The following is a 22,847-nucleotide window of genomic DNA, read 5'->3' on the forward strand; positions in this document are numbered from 1 at the left end:
GGCTGGTCTTGTCCACCAAGTACACTATGCAATGGCACGTTGCATCTTTAGCAGCGTCATTGAATAGAATTCCAATTAGGTCCATATTTGAATACCAATTGAAAGTTTGTGCAAGACAAAAGAATAATTTTGAGCTAGCATTTAGATTCGAGTTAAAATTGGTGATTTGTAAGATAAGTAGGCTCAACAATATCCATCTGAGGTGAAAAATATGATTATTTTTTGCAAAACAGAAGATAAGTAAAAACATCACAAAATCTCAGTTAATGCACGAGTTCTTGGGTTGGGAAAAAAATAATTAGATGTTATTAGATTATAATAGCATATTAATTACTCCAATTAAAAAAATGTTGGGTGATGATCAACTTGGATAGACTAAAGCAGGTAGAGAAATGATGATGCGGGGAAACACAGTTTTCTTCGAAGGGTTTAAGAAGCATCAAGGATGGTCTTGCTTCACTTTTTAAAATATTGAAAGTTTGGTAGGGATAGACCTCGTCAATACATTTGAAGAATCTCTATCATTCTTTTTTATTGTCTAGAGTCTGTTTTTTTTTTTTTTTTTTTTTAATATATAAAACAAATTCATTCCACCTTTTAAACTCCCCGGGATCACGACATTGGGTCCCTTGTCCTCATTCGACGTCTCAATGGGGACGTCTCATTGACGTCTCATTTTGACCGAAGGTCACGACGTGCGAGCATAATAATCCGTTCGCCCAACAGCGCCCGGACACGGGAACGCTGCTTTCGCCTCATGAAAATATGATTATATCCTGCGACTATTTTGACGGTCGGGATATAATTTGAAATATGGTATAATTTATCTTATTATGTGTTTGGTACTATTCAAAATAAAATAAAATCGGATATAAAAGAGATATAGACTGGATAAAATTATCTCATAGTAAAGATAGAATAAAGATAAATAAGACTCATAACATCCATAATAAAAAAAAAGTAATTTATCTCGAATGACAAAAATTTTAAATTAATAATATTAAAATTACATATCAATATAAATAATATTTGGATAAATTCATAATAACAAAATATAACAATTTATTTATTTTAATTTATTTATATTTATATTTATATTTATTTGAATTTAATTATATTTTATAAAATAATTTCAACATATATATAAATATATGTTTATATTTATTACATATTTTTGGTATTTTAGTATTTTAGGTGTATTAGTATAGTTTACTATTCAATAAAATTTTATTAGAGAATGATGGGAGGGGAAGAAAATAATAAAAAATATATTAATTAATAAAAGAGAGGAAAATAAAATAAAGTAAGTGGTAGCGTGGCAAGAAATTTTTACCATCTTAGTTTGTAAAATTTTTGTTTCATTCTTACATGTCTTACGAGCTAATAGACATTTTCATTTGACATCGCAGAGGATCAAGGCGTTGTACAGGAGATCGACAAGCAGATGCGATAGTTGTCTTTTGATCGGAAACGAGTAGACAACCTGATGCAACACCGTGTGCCTTAGCAATATATCTTTTTGTCTTCCTCTTTTAGTTTATGCTCTTTTGTACCCTTCTGCTAGCGGATTGTTTAACAAGATCGACTCTGTTCAAAGCTGAAAAGGGCATCGCTTATAGCTTGCTCAGCTATGATCTTTTGGTATAATTCTCGACTCTTTGAATTGGCTGAGATCGACGGCTGCGTTGTGTTGCCATGCGTTGATGAACATCAGTAGCTGGTTTCTTGACAAAAGCTAGGGTTTCGGCGCTCAATCAAAACTGAACCCAACCAAAAAATGCAGTTCGGTTTTCAGTTTGGATAGTGGAAAAATAACCGCTCCTGTTTCCGATTCAAGTCATTTTGGTTTGGTTTGATTAATCGAGCCGAACCAAAATTCTCAACAAAAACTGAATACCCATTTTAAATTTATCTTATTTCTCATCCATTATTCAGTTTAGTTCCAGTAAGCGAGGCAAAAAGAGGAAAACCGAAAAACCGAATTACGTCCACACTGGTTTGCGTTCGATTCAGTTCAGGTGCTCACTCTATCGGTTCCGGATTTCCTCAAAATGCAAACCAAATCCAACCGTTTACCCCCTAATAATCCATGGGAAAACTATTTAACTTCACCCGAATCACTGGCCCGTCGATAAGATATGGGCCGAATCCGTGGAGGCCCAAAAGAATGGGCTGCCCTGACTTCACGCAAGGGACGAGAGCAAAGATCGGCTGCGACGCCGGCACACGGAAACCCAGCACTCTCTCTCTCTACGCATAAGCCAAGCGAAGCTGGTCTATCTCTCTCGCTCTCTCTCTCTATTCGAGCGTGTAGAATCTCTCTCTCTCTATCTCTCGCTTGAACAGATTCTCTTTCCACTCGGCAAGCTTCCAGTCGCCGGGCCTTTGAGAAACCCTAGCTCTCTCTCTCTCTCTCTCTCTCTCTCTCTCTCTGTGTTCTGCTGCCGCGTTCGGAGCAGCTTCTAGGTTTGCCGTTCGCGCTCCTCCGCCAGGTTCGACGCTGTTCCGTAGTTTCAATTTCGGATTCTGGTGTGGAATTTGTGGATTGATTGCCGTATCCAGCTTTTCCTTGTGCGTCTGGTTCGTTTCCGTGTGGCCTTAAGGGTTCGATTCTATGGATCGGTGATCTTTGGGTTCATTCTGGCCGAAACCCTAGCTTTGATTTCCTTTTTGTTTTCTGGGTTTTGATTTGCGCGTGTGATTATTGGAATTTCGCTTTTCAAGTTTGAACTTTTATTTTGCTTGGAGGATATTGCTACTTGCTTTCGTAAGGTTTAAAAGTTCGTGGGAATTGAGGTGAATTAAGCGCGTGTCGTGTGAATTGTATTCATTGTCGAATTTCAAGGATGAAATTTGGCTTTTTCCAGCTAGCGAGTGAGGGGCGTTTGGTCGAATTCGTTGTTTCACTTCAGAAATGTTGTGAATTTTTTTGTTTTTGCTTCATTGGATTGCTGTTTGAATATGTGGGCAGTGACCTGCGATGTCAACTCCTGCGAGGAAGAGGCTGATGAGGGATTTTAAGAGGTTGCAACAGGACCCACCGGCAGGCATTAGTGGGGCGCCCCAAGATAATAACATTATGCTTTGGAATGCGGTGATATTTGGGTATGTTGATTAGTGGTCTTAGATTCTTATAATATCTTTGCTTCCTTTCATTTGGTTACCGTTTCATCAGTATGGGTGGGTAAGCTGTTTGTTGTTTCTTCTGTGCTTGGATTGCAGTCCTGACGATACTCCATGGGATGGAGGTAAGCCTTCCATTGATTGTTCATCGCTTATGTGGACCTTCATGCTTGTTGAGAACGTGCTGTTATTTCTCTTGCAGATTATATATTTGTAGAGATTTTGGTTGTGGTTTACTTGCTCTAGTGACAATACATCTTACTATTACATAAAGGAGGGCTTTAAAGACATGGCATGTTGTCAGTTGTCAATCAATAACGTGGTTTGGCGGAATAGCGTCCTTTCCTCATTCTTTGGATAAGAATCTTTATTCTTTTACTCAAAAGCTAAAATTATTTTCCTTATTTCATGGGATAAGGTTCATGGAGGTTGTACAATTCTCGATATCGGGTGCATTTATTTGCACTTTAGCATAAGCACTGCTTGATTAACAATACATCTTACTATTACATAAAGGAGGGCTTCAAAGACATGACACGTTGACAGTTGTCAATCTATAAGGTGGTTTGGCGAAATAATGTTCTCTTATTTCCTTTCCTTTTCCTCATTCTTTGGATAAGAATTTTCATTCTTTCACATGAAAGCTATAAAAATTTCCTCATTTTGTCGGATAAGGCTCATGCAGGTTGTACAGTTCTCAACAATTATCGGGCGCATTTATTTACACTTCAGCAAAAGCAAAACATAATATTTTTTTAGGATTTCGTGAAAACTTAAAATAGTGCACAAATTTAAATAAAAAATTGCAAAAAAACTATAAGCAAATGTACATAATGTGGTGAAAGTTTCAAGCATATGGGTTAAAGAAAGTCAAAATTGCATTTGCCACAAGATTTATTTTAATAAAAAGAAAAAAATAATTTTGAGGAAATTCATTTATCTGCTTGACCATTTCCAGTTAATTAGCTCTTGATGTCCTTTGCATCTTTTTAAGTATAGAGCGCATTGTTTCATGAAGTGTAGTTTTATCTGTTTTGATACCTGTTTTGTCTAGTTGAGGATTAAATTCAGGAGTAGAACTTAGTTATTTTGTTGTATTTACTAAAGAAGCCTCATGTTTTTAATTTCTCGTGCACTTTAACGAGAAAGTTCTCATTGAGAGCTTCTCAATAAAAATGTCATAAAATGTTGGTTATATTGAAGGTCCAATACATGAAAGATCTAATGAGAAAGTTTTGGTTGAGAGCTTCTCAATAAAAAATGTCATGAAATTGGGGTTATATTAAACTATACATGAAAGATCATTAAAGAAAAAAAGTACTTCAAGGTCATATGCCAAAGGAAATATTACATTTGAACTTAATGTGAAAAGATAATGAGGGATTGCCAATGAGTTTGACTCATTTAGGGAAAAACATCTTTTGCAAATTATGATGGCTTTTCTTAACACTATTGTTTGAGTATTAATTATGAAAAAAAGTTAGGATTAGATAATCATGATAATGCCAAAAAATGGTATTCCGTACCTGCACTAGTTACTTCCTATTACGGGCATTGGGTGCATTATAACCATGGGGTGTTGCATTTAGTCATGTGGGACCAAATGATGAACCCTCTTTGAACTAAAAGCAAATGATGAACCCTCTTTGAACTAAAAGGAGATGATCCACTGTCTCATTCTCTCCATGTTTTCTTTCTGGTTGCTTCTGTTGGTTTTACTCCATACATTCGTGGTAATTTTCTGCACCTGTTGATTCTACATTTAAAAATTTGCAAGAGTTTTCCAGGTACGTTCAAGTTGACTCTTCAGTTTTCAGAGGATTATCCAAATAAACCTCCAACAGTGCGCTTTGTTTCTCGAATGTTTCATCCAAACAGTAAGTTGCAGGAAAATCAAGTTACAAGCTGCCTTGAGTGAGCATCTATTCTCATGATGTAAAATGATTACTGATGGCCTTGTTTCATTACTAAATTTTTTTATAGTTTATGCCGACGGAAGTATCTGTTTGGATATATTGCAAAACCAGTGGAGTCCTATATATGATGTTGCAGCAATACTCACATCTATCCAGGTGCTATAAACTTTCCTGTTTTTAGTAGCATGCTTTCTACAAGAAAGCAACTGGAACATTTACTGGATGGATATATTGGTTTTGAATTTGAACTTGGCATCTCGTGTTTTCTATATGCACGAACCGTGCTATTACTCTATGGTAGACACAGCTTTTTTTAGTGGCTTCATTTTTGTCTTCATCTCATTCGCCATACAATGCGTAGATATTCAATGAGTTTTTTTTGGCTTTGATATGCTCCTCTCTCTTTTTGGTCAATCAACATTGTCGACAGTTTGCATGTTTCAATGCGACCCTTAGCATATTTCGTACTCTTCATTTTTTAATGATGCATACTTAAAGAATTAAGTGGCGATGGGAAATCAATCCGAAAATTCTGGAAGTAGAGTAATGGAATTCATGTTGTTTGTAGGAGGAAGAGATTTCTGGAAGATCACATGCAATTGATTAAATTTTAGAAGCTTCCACATCTAATATTTGTTTGCCTGATGCTTTGGCCATCAAAATTTAGTGATATTGATGGTGCTTAATAGGTCATGATTTTGGCCATTAAAGTTTAGAGCAAGATTGGTTTCGACTGATCATTCAGGATGATCATTTGTGCAATCCAAAAACAGTTATGGTACTTCATTTACAAGCCTTTTTACGTCGTCTATCAGCTTTGTTATTAGAAATCTGAAAATACAGTTTTCTGAAATGCTATGACAGTAAAAGGGGATAAGGTCAAACTGTATATAGTCCTGCAGTGAACCAACTACCCAAGCTCTGCCTGTTTTCATTACCAGAGTGGTATTTCGGGATGAGTAAATATTTCTGTGGAGATATAGTCTGCTGCTTCTCTTCATCTTTTAATATGGACTCTTTTTTACTAACATTCAAAGTTTTGTGGCTTGGTAATTATCTTTTCTGGCAATTAAGCTATTTTGCTCTGACTTGTGTTGTATGCCGACATGTGGTGGGCTCATAAATAGTCACTTAAGCTTTGTAATTTGCCCAATTTTCCAGTCTTTATTTGATTTGCCTTACATTTATCAAGTCCTAGGAGATATTGGGACATAAGTACTAGTGAGTGGAGTGAGCAGAGGGCTCACTTTATCAGATGTTACTTTTAGAGACTTGAGAATTGGCCTCTTCAGTGGTAGAACTTATTTCTTTGAGTTGATTATTCTGGTGAATGATGAAACTTACATCTGTTTCTTGGCATTATTAGCCAAAACTAGGTGTAAGCTGGCCGTGTCTTTGTTGAAATACTTGGCTAAAGGGTAGCCATTGTCAAGTTTCTTCTTACGATCCTGGCTCATGGTTGGCTTAGAAATCACCAATATATTTATGCTGTGACCTCCTACCGATGCTAGAGCTTCATCTAAAATTTACTCGGTTATCCTCAAGCAATTCCGCTCTTTGGTAACGTCATTGTTCTTTGTTGCAGTCTTTACTGTGTGATCCCAATCCGAACTCTCCTGCAAACTCGGAAGCCGCTCGAATGTTCAGCGAGAACAAGCGAATACAACCGGAGAGTAAGGGAAATAGTGGAGCAGAGCTGGACTGCCGATTAAATTCAATCCCGGGCAGCGGTAGAGAGAAGGTCAAGTTTGGGGGTTTTCATTCGCGGATTGTAATCCACAATCGAAACAAGGGTGTGTAACTTGTATCCTGTAGTAAAAATGCCACACTTCAATGCTTTGTTATGTCAATTGTTTGAAAAATCATTTGTTGTGGTGCTATTGTCTTTCCAAGCTTGGCCAGAATTTTAACTTTGTAAAAGCTAGTTTAACTATCAGCAGTGTAATGGTAAAAGTAATGTAATATATGGGTTTATTTGATTGCAGATGGCTCCGTTTGCTTTCAGTAAAATGTTTTTCAGGAAATCTTTCCCCAAAATTTGTAATGTTTGAGGCTTGAAAATTGAGCTGTCAAAAAAAACATTTTCTGGTGAACTAAAAATTCTCTTTTAAAGTTGGGGAAAATGATTTTCGTTTTTGAAAAAAGAAAATCATTTTTCCATCTTTCTCAAGTTAGGGCTTCTTCCTCTCTTCCCTCACATAACTCGAGTCAATAGAACACTTAGCTAGACTCGCTGTTGCTGCGCTTCCACCTCTGTCGTAGCTCGTCTCCCTCGTCTCCCTTCACTGGCATGTTTGCTAATGTCGATGGCACCTTTTTGGGTTTTCACCTCTTCAATGGCCGCCGGTGTCACTTCCTCGCCCTTGACGATCTCGTTCTCAACTTGGCTACGCTTGCTTCACAATCCTTCAGGCTTCCAAGCACTGAGCTCCAGCCTCCTCCTCTTCGATCACCTATACCTCTTTGTCATTGTTTTGGGCTTCAGCCTGGGGATTGCGTACCGGCGTTGAGTTTCCGACGGTGATGGTTCGAGGTCATTTGTGCCCACAGCTGAATCAGCTCGTTTTGTGTCCGATTAAATTCTAGAAATAATTTTCAGTTCATTCCTGCTTTGCCATCGCTGATATCCGAGTTCCATTGCCATTGATTTGCCGTGGAGGAGGAATTGATTTTGCAGGGAAGATGTTTAATGAAATGACGACGGACTTTGTTTCGAGGAGTACTTGTTCAATGTAGAAATAATCGACGACTAGACGGTGGACTTTGGACGTGATTGAGTGAGAGCGAGTCTCTCGAAGATGGTCGTCCAAAGAAGCTCGCTGAATGCGCTCGACAATGCCATGATCGTGTCCACGGAATCTCTCAATCTCTTTCTCTGCAATCCTATCATGATTACGAATGATGCTTGCTTTTTCATTTCCAAAAAACAGAAAATGTTTTCATTGTTCTTTTCAAATATTAGCCAAATACTGAAAAATATTAATTTCTTTGAAAGTAATTTTTTGAAAAATATTTTTCAAAACATATTTTTAATAAAATAAATAAAGCCTCAGCAAAATAAAAGGCCTTGATTCAAAGTAATATTACTCAGGTTAAGGACGGTTCTCCAGTTGAACCACCAGTAAGCCTTCTTTTCAGGCTGGGAACTTCCAAGCTATGAAGCATGGACACATTGTCCGTGTTGTGTCCGACACGTGTCGGACACGTCGACATGCGGTCAACGTGGGTCGGATTTGCCGACACGTGGTCAAACACGTTCTGACACGCGTGTCCAGAAGATGGAGGGTGGAGGTAGAGGAGCAGAGACGAGCTGCAAGGGGTGGTGAGAGGCGAGGGAGCAAAGACGAGCTGTGAGCAACGGTGAGCCCACAACGAGGGACAGAAGAGGAGAGGAAGGTGGTCGTGCGGCGAGGAGGAGGAGAGGGTCAAGAGGAAGAGGAGAAGAAGGGGTCGTGCGGCGAGAAGAGGAGGGGAAGGATCCAGAGGAAAGGGAGTCGTGCGGCGAGGAGGAAGAGGGCTGGCTAGGGTTTTTGATAAGAAAACTCAAAAAAAAAAAAAAAAAAAAAGGAGATCGCGAGTTTTAATTTTGGGTGAGGGAGATAGGGGAGGGTGTAATAATTTTTGGGGGAAGTAGAGAGTTCCGACGCCCGTAACGTGAGTTCGCCCTCGCGGCCGACATGTGTGGAGTAAGACGGGTGGGTCTTGGCAGCATGAGGACGAGTCTCCTTTCTTTTACTTTCTTCTTCTTCAGGATGAAACGCCATCCATCTCCTCTCCCTCCTCCGCCGATATGATGCAGCTCGTGAGCCTTCCCTGCGCCGAGAAGCACGCGTCAACCGCCATGAACAAGCTCCATGAAGCCGACATGAAAGGCGAGCGGCCCTCCAAGACCTGCTGCAGGACCCCAGATCCTCACAAGCCTATTTTTCGTCCCCAAACGGCAAGCCCCTGCATGTCCTGCCTCTCGGACCATGCGTCCTTCACCAAACACCTCCTCATCTGCAACCCGAAGCTCGCCAAGGAGCCCAACTCCCTGCCCCTCCATGTGGCGTGTGCGAAGGGCGATGTGGAGATCGTCAGGGCCCTCCTGGCTGTCAACCCGGACGGGTCCCTCCGACGGAACCGCGAGGGGAGGACGCCTCTGCACTTGGCCGCCAGGGCTAAGGTGATGACCGAGTTGATCCGGACCAAGCCCGAATCGGCCCACGTGGTGACAAGTCAGGGGAGAGCACTTTTCACCTCTGCGTGAAGAGTAACAGGGTGGAGGCGTTGAAGGTGGCGGTGGACTGTGTCGGGAGGAACAATGAGTTCGTGGGTTGTAGGGATAAGGACGGGAAATCTTGCATCTTGCTGTGGACAAAAGCAATTGGAGAAGCAATTGGAGGTGAGAAAGCTGGTTTTCTCTTCTTGTTGGTTTTGTGTGTATAATTATTGGCGTTCTTGATATAACTTGATAGGGAAGTGGGAATCGAGCAAATTCCGAATTTCCTATGCTAAAACAAGCAATTCCCACTTCCTAGCATCATCAGATCCACTTCCAATTCAATGTCGAGCACGTAACGCCCAGAATTACACACAAAACGAGAAAACCACCTTTTTTTTTTACCTCTAATTGCTTCCTGGCCACAGCAAGATGCAAGATTGTATACAGCAAGATGCAAGATCGTGTTCCCATCCTTATTCCTACAACCCACGAACTCATCATTCCTCCCAACGCAATCCACCACCACCTTCAATGCCTCCACCCTGTTACTCTTCACAGAGAGGTGAAATGCGCTCTCCCTTGACTCGTCACCACCTGAGCCGATTCAGGCTTGGCCTGGATCAACTCGGCCATCACCTCAGCCCTCCTTTGATGGCAGCAAGTGCAGAGGCATCCTCCCCTCGCGGTCCCATCGGGGGACCCACGTCGCCCTTCGCACACGGCACGTGGAGGGAGGGCAGGGAGCCGCGGGAGTCGGGCTCCTTGGCGATCTCTGATCGCAGGTGAGGAGGTGTTTGGTGAAGGACGCATGGCCCGAGAGGCAGGACACGTGCAGGGCGTGCCGTCGGGACGGAGAAGTGGGCTTGTGGAGGATCTGGGGGTCCTGCAACAGCAGGTCTTGAAGGCCGCGAGGTCGCCTTTCATGGCAGCTTCATGAAGCTTGTTCATGGCTGTTGATGCGTGCTTCTTGGCGTGGGGAGGCGTGACGGAGGGAGAGGGGATGGATGGCGTTTCATCCTGAAGAAGAAGAAAGTAGAAGGAGACTCGTCCTCACGGGCCAAGACCCATCCCATCTTACTCCTAAAGAAATAAATTTTTCTTAAAAGGGTGAGTCAGGAATTAGAAAATCCAACCAACTTATGATAACTTTCTGCGGCAAAGAAGGCGTGCCGGATACAGAACACAGCATGCACTGAAACAGAAAATCTCATCTAATCCTTATTGGCGTGATTGTGGTAATTTTCTTTATCAAATAAATGGAGATATAGGAATAATCCCATGAAAACAAAAAGGAATAGTACCAAATCAATTTGAAAATTCAACGAAACCACATTTTCAATCAATGTATGCCAAATTGAAAGTGTCAGCCAGATATGCACCAGATCAAAAACAAAATGTCCTCAGTTAATCACCGTCACCAATATAACGATGAAGTCCATGTGATCATCCACTGGACCTGATAAATCAAGTGTACCATGTAGAGCAATTTCTCTCGGTCATGGGCATCACACTGCAGAGTGCACACTCACAAACATTGACAAAACCCAATTCAACTTCAACCACTTGGGTGGAAAAAAGAGAACAAAATTTAACAGTTGTTAACCGGAGAACCATGCAGAAACCAGATTAAGAGAAATGGCTTTTTAATCTAGACAAACCAGCGAGGGTAACACTAAACTGTAGAACAAGAAGCAAATAGGTCTTCTAGATGAGTAGAGACCAAACCTATGACATTTTTCTCACCGCATAAAAGAGATAATTTAGGTAACTGTAGGGATATGGCTTAATGTATCTTGACCCAAAAAATCAATCCCGATAGAAAATTACCTCCATCGAAGAAATTTTCTGTGCCAGTTTCTCGCTTCCTTTGACAAGGATTCCTAAGCGACAGCTTCTATCGTAAAGGTTTTCCAACTCCAATAACTGGAACAAAAGTACACAAATAATGACAATATAAATTATGCAAAGAGAAGTGGACAAAATGAACTCTTATCTTAATCAAAAGGTCAAATAAATTCGCGTTATATACCTTTGAAGATGACGAAAGAGTAGATTCAATCTCTCCGGCCAACTTCTTTGCCTCTTCAGCATACTCCTGTACAGATTTTAAGCAAATTACTGTAAGTCACTCGACTAGACAGAGTGCAGGTATATCAAATGCCACAACTTCACAATCTTCTTCAGAACCTTCAATTTAAGATGTCCAGGCTCGTTACACGGCATGGTATCAAAACTCAACAATTCAGTGACATATTCTAAATCTGCCCTCTCCAAAGCATTAGTAGAGCCCAAAGAATGATTTTCAATTTTTGCGAGGCAACTTCTTACACCTTCTGCCCACCTCTGTGTGTTGACTAACTTCTTTGCCATGGTATGTACTTGCATGTGATTGAAGTACACATTCATACATAGTCGAATCATATGCATATAATCTGAGAAGAATTTCATGTAGCTAAAAGGCTTTGAACTAACAGGATCCATGTCAAAACCAGCCCAAAGAAATTGTTCAGATTCTTTCAACAGTTTTTGATAAATTTCTTTAGAGAAAGGATTTTTAAGAGCATATGTTGACTGCAACAGCCATTGATCCGCAAGATGAGCCAAAGTAGCATGGCCACCTTTTACCTACAAGAACATATAATCCAGAAGAACATTCTCTCTTATTGAAGAACAAAAAACAAACTAAAATAACAATCTTGACAAGGACAATCAACTCCAGCACAATATCAAAGAACAAGAGGAGATTAGCACAGATTCCAAACCTCACTAAACACCACTAAATTTCACTTTGTTCTTCATTAACATTTATTCCAAGACCAAACAATTATGCAGTGACCTTGGTAGAAAAGAATTTCCTAGAATGTACATAGTTTGCCAGTCGACCGGTAAAAAACATTGGCAACTAAGACCAAAGCAATAAAACTAATTTCAGCTAGACTCTTCCATAAAACAAAGATCATATAATACCTAGCAAGTATAAAAATGAGACGATCAACCTTGCTTAAGATCGACACCTCATCCAGTCATAAATTTATAGAATGAACACCAAGGCTGAAGTTGTTTTGATTGCTGCAATTTGTTTTCTACATGCTAATTTTGATACCTCATCCAGTCTCTTTGTTAATTGAAACAATACCTTTTTTTGCTGAAGAACAAGATCCCCCTTCAGGGCAAATGTTTTTGACATTGCAGTATGGCACATGTAATAGGCTTGTATTTGCACTACAAATCAACTAATTTGACAGGATAATAAACCAGAACACAGTTTCCACATACCTCAAGACAAACAAAAGCAGATGGCCTACAATCACATACAACTGCAGAAAGATAAAGATATTGCTGACATATAATGCACTTAGGATCCTACAAAAAAAAACCAAAACAAATTCATCAACTAACATCATATTGACAAAGTCATCAGAAAGCAAGAGTTAAACATGAAAGGTCGAGTACCTCCTCAGTCCCCACGCATTCAGGACGTGTCCGTGGTGGCATTGGAGATGATTTTACAATGCCATTTTTCCAGAGTTGCTCCTTCCAAATTTTCTCCTTTGTATGAATTCTAAGTAATTCTTTTGCCAGAAAAGGTGATGCTTTTCTATCATAATTACTCTGCATAATGCACAAGAAGGCAATTAGGGACATTTCTGTAATATGGAAAGACCTAGTAAGCAAAACTTAACTTTAGAAAAACAACTGTTATCAAAAGGAAACAACAATTATTAATCCTTCCCATCAAACTAATGAAAGAGGCAAACACGGAAACTATGTTGATGATGATCATGAGTCCATCACAAAATACCAAAAACCAAAGAAAATAGTCCCAGGTAAAGATAGTCAAACGCACAATAGGCAACAACATTGAGCCATGAGTTCTCAATAGAATAACCCACAATTTTGATACTTGTAGTTACAATCCAGAATCCATGGAACCATGAAGAAATGGCCTACAAGTGATGAGGACATCGAGCCATATCGAGGAGGAGGTGCTAGAGACCTATTGTCTATTTCTATTAGTTCAATTACTCGAGCGCAAGCCAAGCAATTCAAACAAGCTGTTGGCGTCATGGTTCATGATCTTTGGCGTGGAGATAACCTTGAATCAAATCTTGAAGAATCTTGGAAATCTTGGTGCAATTTGATTATCTGATCACCAAATATTTGACCAAGTCAAATATATATATTATTTAGGAATATTCTAGAATATAACACATTAAATTTTAGGGCTTCTGTGGCTGCTAGAATGCCTATATTAAAGACTGACTAAATTTCTTTATGACAAATAGATATTTTACTTTTGAGGAAAAATTGAGAGATTCTCATTTAGTGTTCTTTTGAGAACTTGACCTAATCAAGGTTCCTTATGACAGTTAATTCAACTTATCGAGTGAGATAGCGAATTCTTTTACTCGTGACGTCTATAACGTTGGTTGGTTGACACGCGTTCGTCAACAAGCCACGTTCATACCGAGGTTGCCAATCATAGATTTGATTGGAGGTCAAGGTTTGCTATTCACACCATCCGAACCTTCGTAGAACGATCTTTCTGCAACGATTCACATCATTTGGTATCAGAGCTTGCTTCTACAAGGTCTATTTATTTTTAATTTTCTGTTTATATTCAGCAATTTGAGATTTATTGAGCTAGGGTTTCGATTCTAGCTAATTTAGGAATCTGATTGCTTTGTGCTTCCATACGTAGTTGTTTGCTATTAGTTTTAATTTTCTTTTTCTTAGCATCTTAAATTGTATCTAAGTTCGTAAAAAAAAAGAAAAAAAGTTAGTAAAACAAAAAGAAGAGAAAGAAAACGCACACAAAAAAAAAGTGCGCAAGAAAAAAAAACAAATTCAGCAGAAAAAATAGCTAAACAAAAAAAAAAATCAAGAAGGTGACTCGTTTGTTAGTGGACTAAATTGAAACAAAATTAGTAGTGATTTGCGTTTCAATTGGAATTTTGAAAGTTGTACTTGTTGATTTGAAATTGTTACTTGCTGAAACAAAATCAGTAGTAGTCTAATCTTGTTTGATTAGTTTGATTGATTGTTGTGAGAGGGTTGAGAGACAAGTTTTGAGTTCAATAAAGAGCTTGTGAAAAGATAATATGAAGTGGAAAATGCAAGAGTGTGTAAGCTTAATTGAGGGTAAAAAAAAGCCTAGACTTGAGTTAAACACGAGGGGAGTGACAAACACCTTGAGAGAAACACATGAGGGAACGATTGGTAAGGATTTTTGTGATTAACGTTTACTTGCAGGTCTATATGTCACGCGAAGAAAGCGTGAATCAAAAGGAGATTGACTCCATACAAAGGGATGAAGCGTTCGTGGAAAGTATCAAGCAATTGAGGACTGTAGTGGAGGAGATTTGTGGCTGAATGATGAGGAATGGCATGAGGATTGATGGTAACCGAGAGCTACCTCGAGGAAGACTGCAACATTAGCGAGACGCCTCTAGAACACGACATAGAAGGTAATGACATTATGATGATGATAAGGTCGACATGGAGGATGATCGAGATGCTTGATTTGAAAGGTGAAATGGAGCATGGGGGTTTAGACAACGAGAAGATAATGAACTTGGCAATATCAAGATGAAGATTCCTTCTTTCCAAGGGAAGAATGATCCCGATGCGTTTCTAGAATGGGAGAAACGCATGGAAGTGGTATTTGATTACCAATGATACTCCGAGCTCAAAAAGGTAAAAATTGCAATTGTTGAATTTATTGATTATGTTATAATTTGGTGGGATCAATTTGTGACTAGTAAGAGACGCAATAATGAAATATCAATAGAGACGTGGAATGAGATAAAAGCGGTGATGAGGAAACGTTTTGTACCAAGTCATTACCATCAAAATTTGTTTCAAAAGTTACAAAATCTCACACAAGACAATAAAAGCGTGGAAGAGTATCACAAGGAGATGGAAATTGCCATAATCCGTGCTAGTGTGGTGGAGGATCTTAAGGCCACAATGTCAAGAGTTTTGAGTGGTTTGAGCCGAGACATAACAAGGGTGGTGGAGCTGCAACACTATGTTGAATTGAAGGAATTGGTAGACAAAGCCATTAAAGTTGAGCGGCAATTGAAGTTGGACCGAAATCACAAAAGTGGAGAAGGTTCAAATCAGAATTGGAGATCTAATTGGAAGAGAGATGAGAAGCCAAATTGGAGAGGAAATAACACCAAAACCAAAACCTCAAAGAAGAAGGAGAGGGACAGTAAAGTTGGAATGAATCCAGCTTCAGGTAAAACCAAAAACCCTAATACTAGAACTTGTGAAATTAAATGTTTTAAGTGTTTGGACATGGGTCATATGGCAAATCAATGCCCTAATAGGAGGGTGATGATCATGACTGGATATGGTGTTATTGAGTCCAAAAGTGAAAGGAAAGAAGATGATGATGAGATGCCACCGTTGGAGGATTGTAGTGATGGAGAAATAGTGATAAAATGAGACTTATTGGTAGTTAGGCGTTCTCTTAGTGTGCAAGTAAAAGAGAATGAGCATCATCAACAAAGAGATAACTTATTTCATACAAGATGTGTGGTGAATAGTAAGATTTGTAGTTTGATAACTGATGGAGGTAATTGTACAGATGTGGCAAGTTGTATTATGGTGAATAAGTTGGGTTTGAAGACGACAAAGCACCCTAGATCTTATAGACTTTAATGGTTAAATGATAGTGGTGAGGTGAAAGTGTCGAAGCAAGTTCGAATCTCATTTGAGATAAGGATATAAAGACGAGGTAGAGTGTGATGCTGTATCTATGCAAGCGAGTCATATCTTACTTGGAAGACCATAGCAATATAATCGAAAAGTACATCATGATGGGTATACTAATTGTTATTCATTAGTGATGAATCAAAAGACTTACACATTGGTACCAATAACACCTAATGAGGTGTATCAAAATTAGTTAAAGTTATAACGAGAAGCCAAGAGAGAGAAAATGTGAGAAATCAGAGGGCTTGTGTGGTGTGTCTAAGACGCAAGGAAAAGGAGAGGCTGAGAGGAGGATTGTGGTAAAAGCCAAGAGAGAATAATAGAGGAAAGAAAATAACCAAAATAATTTTTATGCAAAATTGAGTGAAGTGAGGAGAGCTTTAGTTCTAGACAGACCAATGCTTGTACTTGTGTACAAGGAGGTTTTGTTTTCTACTAACGATCTTAACCCAAGTATGCCTAATCCTATTATGTCTTTATTGCAGGAATTCGAAGTTGTCTTTCCTGATGAACTTCCTAGAAGGATACCACCGATTTGAGGCATTGAACATCAAATCAATTTGATTCCTTGTGTGCCATTACCTAACTGACCCGCATATCGAAGCAATCCTAAGGAGACATAAAAACTTCAGCGATAAGTTAGCGAACTATTGGAGCGAGGGTATGTGAGAGAGAGTCTTAGTCCGTGCGCCATCCCTGTTTTGTTGGTGCCAAAGAAGGATGAAACTTGGCGAATGTGTCGATTGCCGAGCAATCAATAACATTACGGTAAAGTATCAACATCATATTCCTAGGTTAGATGACATGTTTGATGAGTTGCATGATTCTTGCATTTTCACTAAGATCGATTTGAAAAGTGGCTATTATCAAATTAGGATGAAAAAATATGATGAATGGAAAACTGCATTTAAGACCAAGTATGAATTATATGAGTGGTTAGTCATGCCATTTGGATAACTAATGCACCGAGCATGTTTATGCGACTTATGAATAATGTTTTGCGTGCTTTTATTGGTCGATTTGTGGTTGTCTATTTCAATGACATCTTGATATATAGCCGAAGCCCCGATGACCATATTGAGCATGCGCAAGCTGTCTTGCAAGTTTTAAGGGCCGATCTAAAGAAGTGTTCTTTTGTTACTAACAAATTAGTATTTCTAAGATTTGTTGTTAGTACTGTTGGTATACAGGTTGATGAAGAAAATGTCAAAGCAATCTGTGAATGGCCAACACCTAAGACCGTAGAAGAGATGTGTAGCTTTCATGGATTGGCAAGTTTTTATCGGCGATTTGTGAGAAATTTTAGCACCATCGCCACACCTTTGACCGAGGTTATCAAGGAGCACGTGAGTTTCACGTGGGGAGAAGAGTAAGAAAAAACATTTAATTTGCTAAAAGATAAGTTGACTAATACTCATTTGTTATCTTTGCCGAATTTCAGTGCTACTTTTAAGATAAAGTGTGATGTATCTGGTACAAGAATTGGAGCTGTATTGATGCAAGGAGGGCGACCCATAGCTTACTTTAACGAGAAATTGAGTGGAGCAACATTGAATTATCCTACCTATAACAAGGAGATGTATGCTTTAGTACAAGTTTTGGAGACTTGGTAACATTATTTATGGCTGAAGGAATTTGTGATGCACACCGACCACGAGACATTAAGTACTTGAAAGAATATCAAAAGTTGAATAAAAGACATGCCAAATGGATGGAATTCATCGAGACTTTTCCATATGTGATCAAGTACAAGAAAGGTAAGGAAAATGTGGTAGCCAATGCCCTTTCTCAAAGTTACGCAATTCTAACTATTTTAGAAGCAAAGTGTCTAGGTTTTGAGCATATCATTTGCTTATATGCTGATGATGATGACTTTGGAAGAGTATTTGAAGCATGTGAACATATTTCATTTGATAAATTCTATAAACGTGAAGGTTATCTTTTTTGTGAAGACAAATTATGTTTGCCTAAGTGTTCTTTGCGTAAATTGTTATTGTGAGAAACGCATAGTGATGGTTTAATGGGGCATTTTGTCATTCATAAGACTTATGAAGTGCTGCATGAATATTTTTATTAGCCACATATGAAGAGAGATGTCACACGTGTCTATGAGTGATGCATTGCTTGTAAGCAATCTAAGTCTACAACAAAATCGCATAGCTTATATACAACATTACCTATTCCAATGCATCCTTGGACTAATATTTCTATGTATTTTGTGTTAGGATTGCCTAGGTCTTAGTATGGTAGAGATTCTATTTATGTAGTTGTTGATCGGTTTTCAAAGATGGCTCATTTTAACCTTGTCACAAAACTGATGATGCATCTCATGTTGCTAATTTGTTCTTTAGAGAGGTTGTACGTTTGCATGGCATGCCTAGATCAATTGTTTCAAATCAAGATTTTAAATTTTTTAGCTATTTTTGGAAAACATTGTGGGAAAAATTAGGAACACGATTAGAAAATCACAGACCAATGGTCAAACCGAGGTAGTTAATAAAACTTTAGGGGTATTATTGCGTGCTATTATTAAAAAGAAAATAAAATCTTGAGAAGATTATCTGCCACGTTGGATTTGCATATAATAGGAGCATGCATTCTGCTACTAAATTTACACCATTTGAGATTGTCTATGGTTTTAATCAATTAACTCCATTAGATTTAACCCATTTACCTGTTAATGAGCGTGTGGATTTAAATGGAGCAAAGAAAGCCAAATTTGTCAAGGCATTGCATGAGAAGACACGCGCAAATATTGAGCGCAAGATTGAGCAATATGCAAGGCAAGCCAACAAAGGACCCAAGGAAATGGTGTTTGAACTCAGCGATTGGGTTTGGGTTCATATGCGTAAGGAGCGATTTCCTAAGCAGCGACATTCTAAGTTATTATCGCGAGAGAATGGACCATTCCTGGTTTTGAAAAGAGTTAACAATAATGCCTACAAGCTTGATCTTCTAGGTAAGTATGACATTAGTGCCACATTTAATGTTTCTGACTTGACTCTTTTTTATGCCAGTGATGATTTGAAGGCAAATCCTTTGCACAGGGGAGAGAATGATGAGGACATCGAGCCATATCGAGAAAGAAGTTATAAGGACCCATTGTCTATTCCTCTTGGTTCAATTATTCGAGCACGAACCAATTTAGGCGAGCTGTTAGCATCATGGTTCGTGATTTTGGCATGGAGATGATCTTGAATCAAATCTTAAAGAATCTTTAAAATCTTGGCACAATTTGATTATCTTGTTACCAAATATTTGACCAAGTCAATATATATATATATATATATATATATATATATATTATTGTTTAGGAATATTCTAGAATATGACAAATTAAATTTTAGGATTTGTGTGGCTGTTAGAAAGCCTATATTAAAGCCTGACTAAATTTCTTTAGAACAAATAGATATTTTACTTTTGAGGAAAAGTTGAGAGATTCTCTTCTATTGTTCTTTTGAGAACTTGATCTTCTCTTGTGACGGTTAATTCGACTTATCCAAGTGAAATAGCGAATTCTTTTGCTCGTGGCATTTATAACGTTAGTTGGTTGACACACGTTCATCAACAAGCCACATTCATACCGAGGTTGCCGAGGTTGCCAATCACAGGTTTGAATTGAGGTCGAGGTTCGCAATTCGCACCATCCAAGCCTTCGTAGAACAATCTTTCGGCAACGATTCACATCAACAAGCAACCACCATAAATATATAAATGACAACTATAAACTACGCCCAATAATTCCATCGCAGATACTCCAAAAGCACACGTGGGTATTGACATTTATATTGAAAGATCAAATGGGCAAGTACTTTGCTAAAGCCTAGACATATTGCAATGTAGACCAATCCAATCTTTGCTCAAGCTACATATCACTTCTAAAGACTAGAAAATGCTGAATCAAATGCTCTTCCAGAATAGCTAGCAATAACACTTAAGGGTGGATAGCCTATCCACCCAGTGCTGATACTCATTTTTACTAAGGCTAGGCTTAAAAGGAACAAGAGACTTGGTGACAACAAGAGAGAGAAGGGGGAGAGGGATATGGTGGCCGAGCAAAGGCTGCTGAAGCTCAACATCCTCACTATTTAGCAACTCTGCGGAAGGACAACTCTCCTCTTGTTCTCTAACTAAAATGAGGTCCATTGAGGATGGGCCAACAAATAGACCCATTGAGCCCAAATGCTTTAAACTATATGGAGTTATGTTCACAATTTTCATGAAATCTGTAAACTAAGAGTGTCGAAACAGAGCTGCCGTACAAAGAAGGAGAAGCAAAGATGGAACTCCTTTCAGGCATCAATCATGTGCTCCTATTGTTGTATGCCGAATAGTCAAAGAGAAGAATTATCGTTCAACTATTCGACATCTCCTTCATCTTTGCACAAGAGCAATTCCAGAGGTGGAAGTGCTATCATCATCATCCAATATCAAGATAAGATTCTTATTCAAAACAAAGTGCAATCCCTCCACACAACCGGTTCGTCTACAGAATCATAAAGTATGAGGTGTTAGGCATCATCATTGCCTCCCACAAATGTATGGTGGCAATTACAACTACAGAGAAGTAAGAGAGATACATTCATAATTTGTTCAATAGCAAGCACAAAGAATTTCCAATTGAGTATACTACTGACTGGCCAACTCCATTTATCTCACATCTTTTGCAAAAGAGTCACGTACACGCCAAAAAGAATAACATAAAAATGCAATGTCAGCATGACATATTCTTTTCTATTAGATCTGCCATAAAATGTAACTGACAGGCATTCCTTTAGGATAGAAATGTAGCATGAAGTTTAAACACTATTAGTATAACTCAAGTCGACCAATCTAGTGATTGGGCAATCAATGGTGAATTGATGATGTGAAAGGAGTCCAGATGGAAATTATATCACAGGTGACTGGACTCTTGTCTGAAAATTATATTTTTTGGGAGTTCTTCCATTAGTTTAATCCAAGAGATTCAATTTCTATGTAATCATCAATCAAAGTATCAAACTGATCCTAACGGAGGAGGAAGAAGATACACAGAGTAAAAAATCATTTACATTCTTGATATTAGTCTCCATTTACAAATTAACGAATCTCTGAAACATAATCAGTCCTGAACTAACAAACAGCTCAATTTTTCAGACTAACAATGATCAGAAAAATGCATCATAAACTCGCAGCTGTTAACTCAAATTAATCTGCACTTCATCGCTAAAACTTTATCAGTCATATTCCAACTCGATCTTACTCATTAAACTCAAGTTTTGTCCTCCTACCATTTTGCAATACAAGCAAGCTATCTCTACCCATCCATCCGATAGGAACATCATCCGAAAATGAATTGCAATTCAAACTAGAAATTTTCTGAATTATCGGCTCATGTATCCAAGTACTTCCGCTCCACGTGCTTCGTGTGGAAAGTGGGAGAACTCAATTAAGAAACCAAAGACTGACCTTTGGATGTCAACAACTCATTGAACAACTTCCTCTTCCCACTAACGAGCGGTGCTATCCTAGCCTCACCTTCAAGGGCGACTTGATCTGACACAAAGCACAGAACCTATCAAAAACCGAAATGAGAAAGCAAACGTGTGTCGAGGCACAACAGACGCCGCACCGCCTCACCTAGTTTTAGTGTCTTGTCAGCGAGAACGCCGAGGTAGCACATGACTCGATCGAGCTTCGCGTTGGAATACTCCTGCAGTTGGCTCACCTCTCAGCTCCAAGTGATCCTGCCTAGCAAGCTGCATCCGGAAATCGCTCTTCTCAGAGCTCGGCAACACAGAATGAATCGACCGAAGCAAGAAGCAAAAATTCGAAACAGGCAAATCCCCCAACTCAATCGGAAGCCAAAACAGAGCGCGAGACGATCGGAGCATTTCGGAAAAACCTGGACATTGTCCGCGAGCCACTAGACCTTGGAGGCCAGCGGGAGCTGCGAGGGCAGCGAGGAGGCGGCGGCGGCGGAGATCGAGTACCACCGGACGAGGGGGACGCTCCGCCGGTGCTGGTCATCGGCATCGAAGGAGGCGGAGGTTGACGACTACTTCCACGGCTCGAAGCCGCTCACCTCCCACTCCCACCGGTTGCTCCTCGGCTCCGACTGAAATTTTTTTCAAAATGGCACCTCTTTGTGCAGCCTGAGGGAGTGTCTCGAGGACAGCAGAGGCGTCGTGCCGGATGTGACCGAGCGATTTTTGTGAGAGGGACTTCGTGCAGGAGAAGACTGAAGAGAAAGATTTTTGTGAGAGAGAGACTTCATGCAAGAAGACAGAAGAGAAAGGGTACTTCAAATGCGAAGGGCGGGAGACGGAGGCGGCCATTAATGAAGAGAGAGGAGGAGAAGGCCAAAATTTGGCTAAAAACAAGGCGGAGCCCAGCTCCAGATGGAGCCACGTGGCGACACGCGTTACATCTTGATTGGGTGGGTGCACGGTGATGTGGAGCGCCCAGCCCACCCAATATTTTCTCGGAGAATGGGAGTGTGCGGATTTTTTTAACTAAAAAATAAATAAATGACATTAAAAAATAATCTTGAAAAATAAAAGTATTGAATGTTGAATAATGATAAATTTTGATTATTTGTAGAAGATTATGGATTTATTTAAATAAATTAATTCTAATTTCTTATTAATCATTAATTTCATCAATGACTTTTGTTAACGTTAAAAACACGTTTTTATACATGAATACACATTAATTATGAATATGTTTTTCGAATTTTTAATGAATTGACTTATTAGTATTATTAGTATAAATTCATTATAGACACATTTTTAAATTAATGTAATTAATTTAATATACTGATATGTTAAAATTCTCTATTTTGAAAAATGATATATCGACATGTCGTATGTCATATCATATCGCATGTCTATGTCGCGTCT

General features: G+C 39.1%; 2 long non-coding RNA genes and 1 pseudogene across 3 annotated transcripts; 1 reads left to right on the forward strand and 2 right to left on the reverse strand.

Moving 5' to 3' along the window:
• Positions 1 to 2,251: 2,251 nt before the first annotated feature.
• Positions 2,252 to 6,770, forward strand: LOC120292275 (annotated as a pseudogene). The gene is made up of 6 exons (XR_005550071.1): positions 2,252 to 2,492; positions 2,972 to 3,105; positions 3,223 to 3,248; positions 4,911 to 5,000; positions 5,107 to 5,195; positions 6,625 to 6,770. The product of XR_005550071.1 is annotated as a ubiquitin-conjugating enzyme E2 2-like (transcript).
• A 4,299-nt stretch (positions 6,771 to 11,069) lies between these two features.
• Positions 11,070 to 11,583, reverse strand: LOC120291151. The gene is made up of 3 exons (XR_005549001.1): positions 11,431 to 11,583; positions 11,273 to 11,338; positions 11,070 to 11,166 (listed from the first exon to the last, which is right to left on the reverse strand). It is a non-coding gene; the product is annotated as an uncharacterized LOC120291151 (long non-coding RNA).
• Positions 11,584 to 12,455: 872 nt separating this feature from the next.
• Positions 12,456 to 21,470, reverse strand: LOC120291068. Its single transcript, XR_005548864.1, has 3 exons — positions 21,415 to 21,470; positions 12,697 to 12,855; positions 12,456 to 12,606 (listed from the first exon to the last, which is right to left on the reverse strand). It is a non-coding gene; the product is annotated as an uncharacterized LOC120291068 (long non-coding RNA).
• Between the last annotated feature and the right edge of the window lie 1,377 nt (positions 21,471 to 22,847).

The sequence above is a fragment of the Eucalyptus grandis genome, chromosome 3 (genome assembly GCF_016545825.1).
Source record: "Eucalyptus grandis isolate ANBG69807.140 chromosome 3, ASM1654582v1, whole genome shotgun sequence".
Lineage (NCBI taxonomy): Eukaryota > Viridiplantae > Streptophyta > Magnoliopsida > Myrtales > Myrtaceae > Eucalyptus > Eucalyptus grandis.